A 10173-nucleotide genomic window follows, 5' to 3' on the forward strand; every position below is an offset into this window, starting at 1 on the left:
AAGCCCCCTACAAGTTTGCATTTCCTCACACTTGTGTATTTGGTGCACTCGCCACGGTGCTTTGAAATCGCTTAAGTCTTTGTAATCCCAGTTTCCTCCTGAAGAGCGCACACAGTCCCTTGGTATTTTACCGACCTATTTTGAATTTGACGATCTGGTCCTGTCACTGACTTGGCGGTCTATTTCTAGTATCTGAAGCTTAGTTATGTTCAAAACAACCTTAAAAATGTGTTTTACTAAAATTCACGCACGCATCGACCCCTCAGCCCCATCGGATCTATCAACTCAATGCCGCCTCTAAAAAAAAAAAAGCTCTTTCTCTGCCACAAATGTTTAAAATTTATGAGAATCTGAACTTTGGAGGGTCTGTCAGAACAGCAATGATCAGATCCAGTTTGCTGCAAAAAAAAGACAATCATAACTATGATCACAAAACTTAATGGTGTTGCTCCAATAAGTAATGTGAAAGAAATACAGTATTCTACTGACAAAGAGATTTATCCTTCTTTGCTGAAATCAATTGTCCAGGTCTAAGATCATACATCATGTATTAATTTAGGCAGAAACAATGATCTCATTAAAGCAAGTTGTGATCCTAATGATTACAATATATAGAAAATGTAGCAGTTTAGCAGATTCAGAGTCTTGACCAACAGAAATCTGTTTAGTTTGAAATTGACTTCTGTGTGAGTTGGGCTTCAGACAGTTGACCCAATCCAAGACTTCTTTACGAATAGTATATATAATTTCATATTGTATCTTCTCTTTCATTTGCAAGTTGGTCTACTTTTGATGTAACACTGTAAGTATCAGCATGAAAGCTATGTTTACCTGCTTTACATTGCCAAAGAACACAACATGAAGGTATTTTTGGACACAGAAATGTATCTTTACATTGTGTTATTGGATTCTATAGTGCTGCATTGTGTGTATAGCTATGTATATATTCCTTCTGTGCAGTTTTTCTGACAGGGTTTCAAAACTCTTCTCATGTGGATATAAATAACCTGTAACGTTTGTGCTCCTCCACTTGGAGCCTGTTCTCCCATCCTTTCCTGGTATGTTGTGTCAGTATATAATCTCAAAGTATGAACAGTAAGTTTTTGTGTGTGTCCCTTTAAATGCAAATGAGCTGCTGCTCCTACAAAGAGGGCGGAGTTTCAAGGGCTCGCGTTAGCAGCACCGATTACCTCAGACTCACTGAAAATGTCAGAAACTGTTCAGCCTTTTATGTTCAAACCGGAGTCGGACAATGATGGAGAGACTCAAGAAGAAGTGACAACATGTAGAATGCAACAGGACGTTTCTGAATGGTTAGTTGATGAATTTATGTAGCTGATGTTGTGGAGTTAACCATCTTAAAGTCATTGATTAGATACAGTGGGTACGGAAAGTATTCAGACCCCCTTTAATTTTTCACTCTTTGTTATATTGCAGCCATTTGCTAAATCATTTAAGTTAATTTTTTTCCTCATTAATGTACACACAGCACCCCATATTGACAGAAAAACAATTGTTGACATTTTTGCAGATTTATTAAAAAAGAAAAACTGAAATATCACATGGTCCTAAGTATTCAGACCCTTTGCTGTGACACTCATATATTTAACTCAGGTGCTGTCCATTTCTTCTGATCATCCTTGAGATGGTGAGAGAGGTAAAGAAGAACCCAAAGATCACTGTGGCTGAGCTCCAGAGATGCAGTTGGGAGATGGGAGAAAGTTGTAGAAAGTCAACCATCACTGCAGCCCTCCACCAGTCGGGGCTTTATGGCAGAGTGGCCCGACGGAAGCCTCTCCTCAGTGCAAGACACATGAAAGCCTGCATGGAGTTTGCCAAGATGGTGAGAAATAAGATTCTCTGGTCTGATGAGACCAAGATAGAACTTTTTGGCCTTAATTCTAAGCGGTATGTGTGGAGAAAACCAGGCACTGCTCATCACCTGTCCAATACAGTCCCAACAGTGAAGCATGGTGGTGCAGCATCATGCTGTGGGGGTGTTTTTCAGCTGCAGGGACAGGACGACTGGTTGCAATCGAGGGGAAGATGAATGCAGCCAAGTACAGGGATATCCTGGACGAAAACCTTCTCCAGAGTGCTCAGGACCTCAGACTGGGCCGAAGGTTTACCTTCCAACAAGACAATGACCCTAAGCACACAGCTAAAATAACGAAGGAGTGGCTTCACAACAACTCCGTGACTGTTCTTGAATGGCCCAGCCAGAGCCCTGATTTAAACCCAATTGAGCATCTCTGGAGAGACCTAAAAATGGCTGTCCACCAACGTTTACCATCCAACCTGACAGAACTGGAGAGGATCTGCAAGGAGGAATGGCAGAGGTGTGAAAAACTTTCATCTTTCCGTTGCATTTTTCCCAAAAAGACTCATGGCTGTATTAGATCAAAAGGGTGCTTCTACTAAATACTGAGCAAAGGGTCTGAATACTTAGGACCATGTGATATTTCAGTTTTTCTTTTTTCTGTGTTTTTCTGTCAATATGGGGTGCTGTGTGTACATTAATGAGAAAAAAAAATAAACTGATGATTTTAGCAAATGGCTGCAATATAACAAAGAGTGAAAAATTTGAGGGGGTCTGAAGGGTTTAAGGGTTTTAAAGGGTTTTAAATTTTAGGGTTAGTGATGTCACCAACCCGGGAAGGAGCTTGTTGTAGTCCCTACCAGCCATTTGTTCCAAGTACAGGTCTCTGCAGGACAGTAATGATCAGTGGGTGAGGCTATAAACAGAGGGGTGTTTTTGAGAGCGTTACCTGATTTGCCTACGCCAGAGTGTGGGTAGAGTTTAGGTGTGAATTCGGATGAAGGGGATCATTTTCATTGCATGATATATAAACACCCACCATTTTGAAAACAACCACAAATACAGACACGCCCACTTTTGTTCCGCAGAGACCTCATACTCATTTGTTCTAGTCCTTTAAAAGACAATATCTCCCTTTGCTTTGAACTTTGAGCATCCTAACTTTGCAGACGTTGTTTATGCTCTAACAGCAACATCACACACTAACTAAAGTTAAAAAAGTGAAATCGCTATGAACCACCCCAGATAAAGTGGAAGAAACCGTGACTAATCAAATCTACATCTTCTGAAACAAAAGATGCTCCAGGTGATTCTAAGAAACCCTTGTATGACCTAGAAGAGCCTAGAAGAGCAATTTCATGCAATTCAGTGGTGCCCAGGATGCCACAGACTTTCTATATTGAACACAGTGTAATATTTTCAGAGCAGTCTCAACACTGCCATTGTTTAGCTGCATTTCAGGAGAGGTTAGCTGAGGTCTCTTTCTGAACGCTGCATTCTTCTCTCTAATGATTCTGATTGCTGAAGGCACTGCAGGCAGAGAGCCGCATCAAGAAAAATCTGCTGAATTTAGTCAGTATGTTGTAGGATTAATTCATCATAATCTCCATCTTAAATAATAGCATGACGATACAAATGCGAATAAAGTGATGGTGTCAGGTCGAAGTACAAAAAATTCATTACATGTATTTTTCCCTCATTACATGTATTTTTCCCTCAGATTTCATCAAAAATATCTTAATTTGTGTTCTGAAGATGAACGAACGACATGAGGGTGAGTAATAAATGACAGAAATTTCATTTTTGGGTGAACTAACCCTTTAAATCAAAGATTCCCAAAGTATGCCAATAAATGCAGACACCTCATAGGTATGTTACTGTCTCTGAGGACGTTTAGTATACACACACACACACTCGTGTGTTTAACACATGTTGCGCAGAGAACAGGATGTTCACAATGGATGGTTGTTGGGTCAGGCAGAGAAACCATGTCCATATGTGGAACATGCGTTTCACTGAGAGGCAGATGTCTCACTCTCCACATCATTACACATGAGACTTATGTGAGGAAACAGTGGGCCTGGATTTATTTGGGATGTGAACAGTTGTAAATCTGGACCTGAGACAGAAGGTTTTGGTGTTGACAGTTCTCGCCGAGATATTTATCGGTCAGGGTGATGAATTATCCTGAAATATTTGAATTCTGCTGTTATGATTGAATACTGTTTAAAACACTTATCATTTTCTCTCCATCACAATACATGCTAGATGTATGTTTTAGATCTGACTAGAAGAGATTCAAATCTAAGGACTGAGATGAAGAGTTCCGCCTAGTGGCCGAAATTACTACAAGCCTTCAGAATGATTATTTGGAATGAAAAGGATTCTGATTAGGGAAATTGTATATTTTAAATTTAGTGCATGGTTTAGTGCTTTATGTTTTTCATTATTTTATTCATCATATTACACCTATTTTAGCCATTTTCATGGCATTATCCATTACAAATATTACTTGTCATGTTGCATTGGTTTAAATCCTTTTGTTAATTATTATTATTATATGTTCAGAGAGATAAGAGATGATGAAATCTCATGTCCAGTGCAATTTCTGAATTATAAACAGAATATTTGCTTGTTTTAAAAGGCAGGTCTATGGCAGCAGTTCCTGAAAGAGCAAAAGAATATCATCAAACAAAAATTTTGAGAGATTAGAGATTGCCTCTAAAATTGCTATATGTTCATTTTCATAGTCCTTTGTTTACATTTCCCTGCAATATGGGCAGTGTAGACTATATTTTATTACATATAAATTAGGGCTGTCAAACGATTAATTGTGATTAATCGTATACAAAATAAAAGTTTGAGTTTGCATAATATATGTGTGAGTAATGTGTGTAAATAATATGTATATATATAAATACACACAAATTAATGTATATATTTAAGAGAAATATGTTATTTATGTACAAAAAATGTCTTTATATATAATGTAAATTATATAAAAATATAATTACATATACTTGTAAATATTTCTCAAATATAAACTCAAACTTTTATTTTGTATGTGATTAATCACGATTAATCGTTTGACAGCCCTAATATAAATGGGTCATTGACAAATAAGGTTTTTAAAAGTTTAAAAACAAACAAACAATGGAGATATAATTAATACTGAAGTTTTGTTAAGTGTTAACAATGAGATTATGTGGGTTTTTATAATCAGTTAACACTGCTTTTGTCATTTTTTACAAGATGGACAAAAGCTGTCACCAAAAAAGTCATTCGGTTTATCTAAAATTTCAGTCATACCGAATGACACTTTTGGTTATACCGAATGACGATATTTTCAAACAATGAAAACAGGCTGATATCTAGCTAGCTAGCAGAAGGACAATCAAACATTTTAGATTTAGTACAAGTTTTTTAAAAAATACAACATTTTCTATATTTTATAGCAGTTGTACCTGATATTTGCATATGAGCAAGTGAAAATGTGAATTTTTCAAATAGTTAAGAGTTAATTACTTTGCTTCATGACCATGTGCAGGTGTCTGAATGATGTCACATCCTGTCACATGATAGGCTACTGACCGCATGACTTGAACCAAAATGGTCCCTTTATATTGGTTACTCCGAATGACATCAGTGAAATTCAACAAAGCAATGATTCTACACATAATTTTGATACCATTTTGCACTATGTTGATATCTGATGTTATAGAATCATGCCAGAATAAAAAAAATATATACATTTATTACATTTTAAGATATTTTAATGACAAATGAAATGGCTGTATTGGCCTTTGGACAGTTAAACCGAATGACCTTTTGACACTTCAAAATCTTTAAAATATCTTTATATGTAGCAAAATATAATTAAAACCTTTTTGGTTCAATAAAAGATATCTAGTTGTACTACCTTACATACTTTGGATGTCATATCTTTGTTTTTTATTATTATTAAGGCCTTTGGACCAAAAAAAAAAAAAAAAAAGACCCATCATGTCACTGATCGACCCAATACTAAATTTTCTCTAATTTTGGGAAAGTTGTCACAAGGGGTTATACGGTTTTGTTGTTATTTTTTTAGTCAAATTTAGTGTTAAATCTTTAGTCTAAATATCCCAAATTAGAATACTTTTTGTGATTTTCCCCCTTTTAATTAAAAAAATAGCATACCATTTTTGCTATAGTTGTTGGATAAACACAATAAAACCACAATGACATTAAAAAAACAACATAATACATTTTAACTGGAAAAAAAAAAAATCAGACATTTTTCCATAAATATTGGCCAAATTGTCTCATGTTTCATATGTTCTCATTATTTACAATGTATAATCTCTTTTTTCTTGGGGAATACATGCGAAATGTTCAAATAGCTGTTGTTGTAGCTTCAAGACTTATACAGAAACTGACAAAAAATAAACTCACCCTGAGAAATATTCACTGGGGAAAAAAACAAAGTGTGACAACTAGCCCTATAGCCCCCTTATGCAAAGTGTACAATTAAACACATTAGTTAAATGCCATCCCGGCAACATTTCGGCATAGCAAGCAATTCTGAATAAGCTGATTTGTGATGCTCCAGGTTTCGCCAGCTTTACTTTCACCAATGGCCCATCGAGATGGTCGCGTGCCTCTCCCAATTCTGCGACCCGACCGACCAGTTACATTGGGGAAGCTCTATAAGCCCTAGTCTCCATCCGCCATTTTCAGCACATTGGAAAGCAGGTAGACCAAAAACTACACAGTGCCGGTAAAAACAACAGGTAAGTGTTTAAGAACACCATGCTCACATTTTTATTTCAATCAAGCCTTTGCAACGCTGCACTGAATGACTCGGAAAGCAGGAGGACACCTTGCTCGGAGTGAGTTGCATCGGGTTTGTGCACTTATGAGTGCTCGGATTGATGATAACAATAAAATCTGTATGTCCTGCCAGTCCACAAAGCAACTCTAGCGCTCTGTTGAAACATTCGAGAGAACTTTTTCTTTTTCTCAAGCGAAAATATGACCATTAGAAGTGTCTTTAAAGCGCGATGTGTGTTTGTTTGCCTGAAAGTCGGGATACACAACCTGAACACCTTTGCACGAGCTACTAGGTTAATTCACGATTTAACATCATCTGGTTTGTGTGACAGCATTTTAAGCACGAGGATACACTTTAAGTCTGTTTTGCATACAACCCGCAATTTATTTTATTCAAGTTTGTTATAATCATGTTTTGGGTGCTTCAGTATTACGTGTCTGTGCATCAAAATCCACCTACAAATATCGTGTAAGTTTTTGCTGGTGTTTCTTTTTGGAATTTGGAAACTTTTTCGCTGTTAGTTAAACCATCTTCGGCTGTGGGTGCTGAAACGCCTTCTTTCTTTGTCCCACAGCCACCGTCTGTTATTAACAAAGATGACACCACAATGAATTACATCTCATTCATCTCCTGGTTTTGTTCATGCTCATGCCTCGCAAACAATCTTTTTCGTATTCTTACATGTAGTTTTGAGAAAATCTGTTAAAATATAATATACAGTAGTAGGACGGTGGATGGTGTACAGGTAAAATCATTGATAACAACTTAAAGCTGCACTCAGCATTTTTTTATTTATTTTTTTGCTAATTAAAAAAGTTGTAAGGAAATGAACAACACTTTTGAGAAATCTCATTAAAAGGATACATACACATGACATGAAGACATAAGTCTGATATCAGTTTTGTAAAAAAAGTGGCATAGTGTGGGTCCGCACCCTCACGGAGGCAGCCATGTTAAGAATAATACATTTTTAAGGCATTGTAGTTTTATTATTACTTTACTTTTTATTTAATTTTATTTTATTGTGTGTTCAATGTGCTTTGCAAAGCATAAACGTAAAGGTACTAAATAATATAACAAGCAACACAATATACTGTGTTCCAGCACAAAATAACTATGTTGAAAAAAACTTCCAATATATAGATGCGTTCACGCTATGTCGAAATTACCTTAGTTATGAGATTCCGACTTGTAAAAAGCATTCACATTAGGGCTGGGCGATATATCGCATGTGATTGTCACGTGCATTTCATCAGTAAAGCCGGTTCCCCGATTACCGCGAAATCGCCATCACCTGCTTTCAAATGGAACGGCATTTAATAGACAGAGCCGTAGATCACTGACAAGCTACGCAATATCGCTTTCATATCACAGGTTAATCGCCTTCGATAATGAACGTGATATTGCGTAGCTTGTCAGTGAACTACGGTTCTGTCTATTAAATGCCGCTCCATTTGAAAGCAGGTGATGGCGATTTCGTGGTAATCGGGGAACCGGCTTTACTGACGAAATCGCATGCGATTTATCGCCCAGCCCTAATTCACATCCTCATAGAACTCGTAATTACAACTTGTAAACACGTACCACATGACCACTGCAGATTCGTTTTGGCATTGATAGTGCTGCAATAGAAATGCATAATTCTGAGTCCGAGAGTCTGAGTAGAATGTCAAGGGTTGTCAACTTGTAATTACGACATGCTGTGAATGGGTATGTGTAGTATAAAAACAAGTGAAAAGGAACAGAACAGCTTCGATGTAATGCCAGCAGTTGGTAAACAAACCTCATGCATCCAGACCAATAGGTGTCAGTATAGAGTTCAAAACCACTGCTAATATTGGGACAAAAAAGAACCAGCTCAGAATAAAATGATCGAGTGAACATTTAAAGGTTCAATAGAGTGCCTCAGGGATGACGCGTTTTTGAAAACGCGGAAGCGAGTTAGCATTTTAGGACTTCTGGTTCCAACGCCGTAAAGTCTATGGGTTTTTTGAATGGGTTTTTGCTAAATCGCCTGAAATAAAGTCTGTGGTTAACAAAGCCTCTAAATACTTTCACGTTTTGATCTATGACATAAAACACACCAGTTATAACCCACTTGTGAATTTTTTTTTTTTTTTTTACTTTTACTGTGTCTTAAAATCGGCGGTTGCTAACAAATTGCTAAAAGGGACTACTTTGGCGCGGACTTTAGACGTCATCATTAAAAACGGGACATTTGGACAGCATTTCTCATGAAAAAGTGGATAAGTATTCATAACAGCGCAGATCATAATCAGTGAGCATGTTTTTAAATAGAGTTGTTTTCTATATAAAGTTTGAGGACGCTTGGTGGTGACGACGTTGATCCGCGACCATGGTGTGCTGTAGTCCGTTTATAGCCTACTGTTAGCCTTTTATATCTGACGACTTTATGTAGGCTTCAAAATCTATAAATGTTGTTAACTTGTAAAGATTATCTTGATAGACAAATGTGTAATTGTCATAACCCTTTGTTAAACACAGAGCTTATTTTCTGCCATTTTCCAAAAGTCTATGGGAAAAATGAATAGGCTTTCAGTCGAGGGAACCCGTGCGCCGCTAACTTCCGGGTCGGCCTACAAAAACGCGTCATCCCTGGGGCACTCTATTGAGGAATAAAATACTGGTTCCAAAAGGAATATAAAGTTGGTAGTTAAAGTTTTTCATTATAAAGTTATTCCACACGTTTATGAGACTGTGACTTCAGAGGAGGTCACTGCTGCAGACTAATAATGTTTTACTGACAGATAAAAGAATGACTACAGTATACTTGAGCACGAAGACTATTAATGACCGGGAGAAAGGATCTTTCTGTGGCTGTGGGACCACACGCAGGCTTCTGCAAATTAGAAATCACATCTATTTTTATTCACTAGTGAGATTTGAGTGTAATGACATCATGAATTATTTCTGCAAGCATCCATCTTGACAAAATCTGGGGGGAGTTTGATTTGGATGTTTTGATTTGATTCGAGCAGCTTGTTCTGTTGTGTATTCGTGCTCCCACCCATGTGAAAGTCAGATGCAGCGGAAGCCAAAAATCTGTCTCCGACCTCCACACTTATGTAACAATGTCACATCAGAGAGGCCCCTTGTGTGTCATGCTGTTTTCTCAATTTCCCCTTATTCTCTGTAGCTGTCATCCAAACCTGATGACAATGTTCTACTTACCGTCCTGTCAGCTCTCGTTATTGCTCTGTTCTTGCTACGAGAAGAATTCTCTGCAGACCCACAACAAAGGGATCATCATTTGTCTGAATCTGTGGGGTTTGCACCTGTATGCCTGACTGAATAATGTTTTTTGTTTTTGAGGGCTGTCTCTCAGGTGGATGGTTGGATTTGAGGTGAGGCTGGGTAAATTACACATCCAGTGCAATGCTGGTGTGGCCCTTGGTAATAGATACTGTTTATAGTCTAACCACACCTGTTAGATCATCACCATTTGGTGTGAAATACTACTTGAGGGTAACCCGCCTCCGCTTACTAAACGTCTCAGATGTTAGAAGAGCAACTTGATCAT

This window comes from Chanodichthys erythropterus, chromosome 6, assembly GCF_024489055.1.
Source record: "Chanodichthys erythropterus isolate Z2021 chromosome 6, ASM2448905v1, whole genome shotgun sequence".
In the NCBI taxonomy this organism is placed as follows: Eukaryota; Metazoa; Chordata; class Actinopteri; order Cypriniformes; family Xenocyprididae; genus Chanodichthys; species Chanodichthys erythropterus.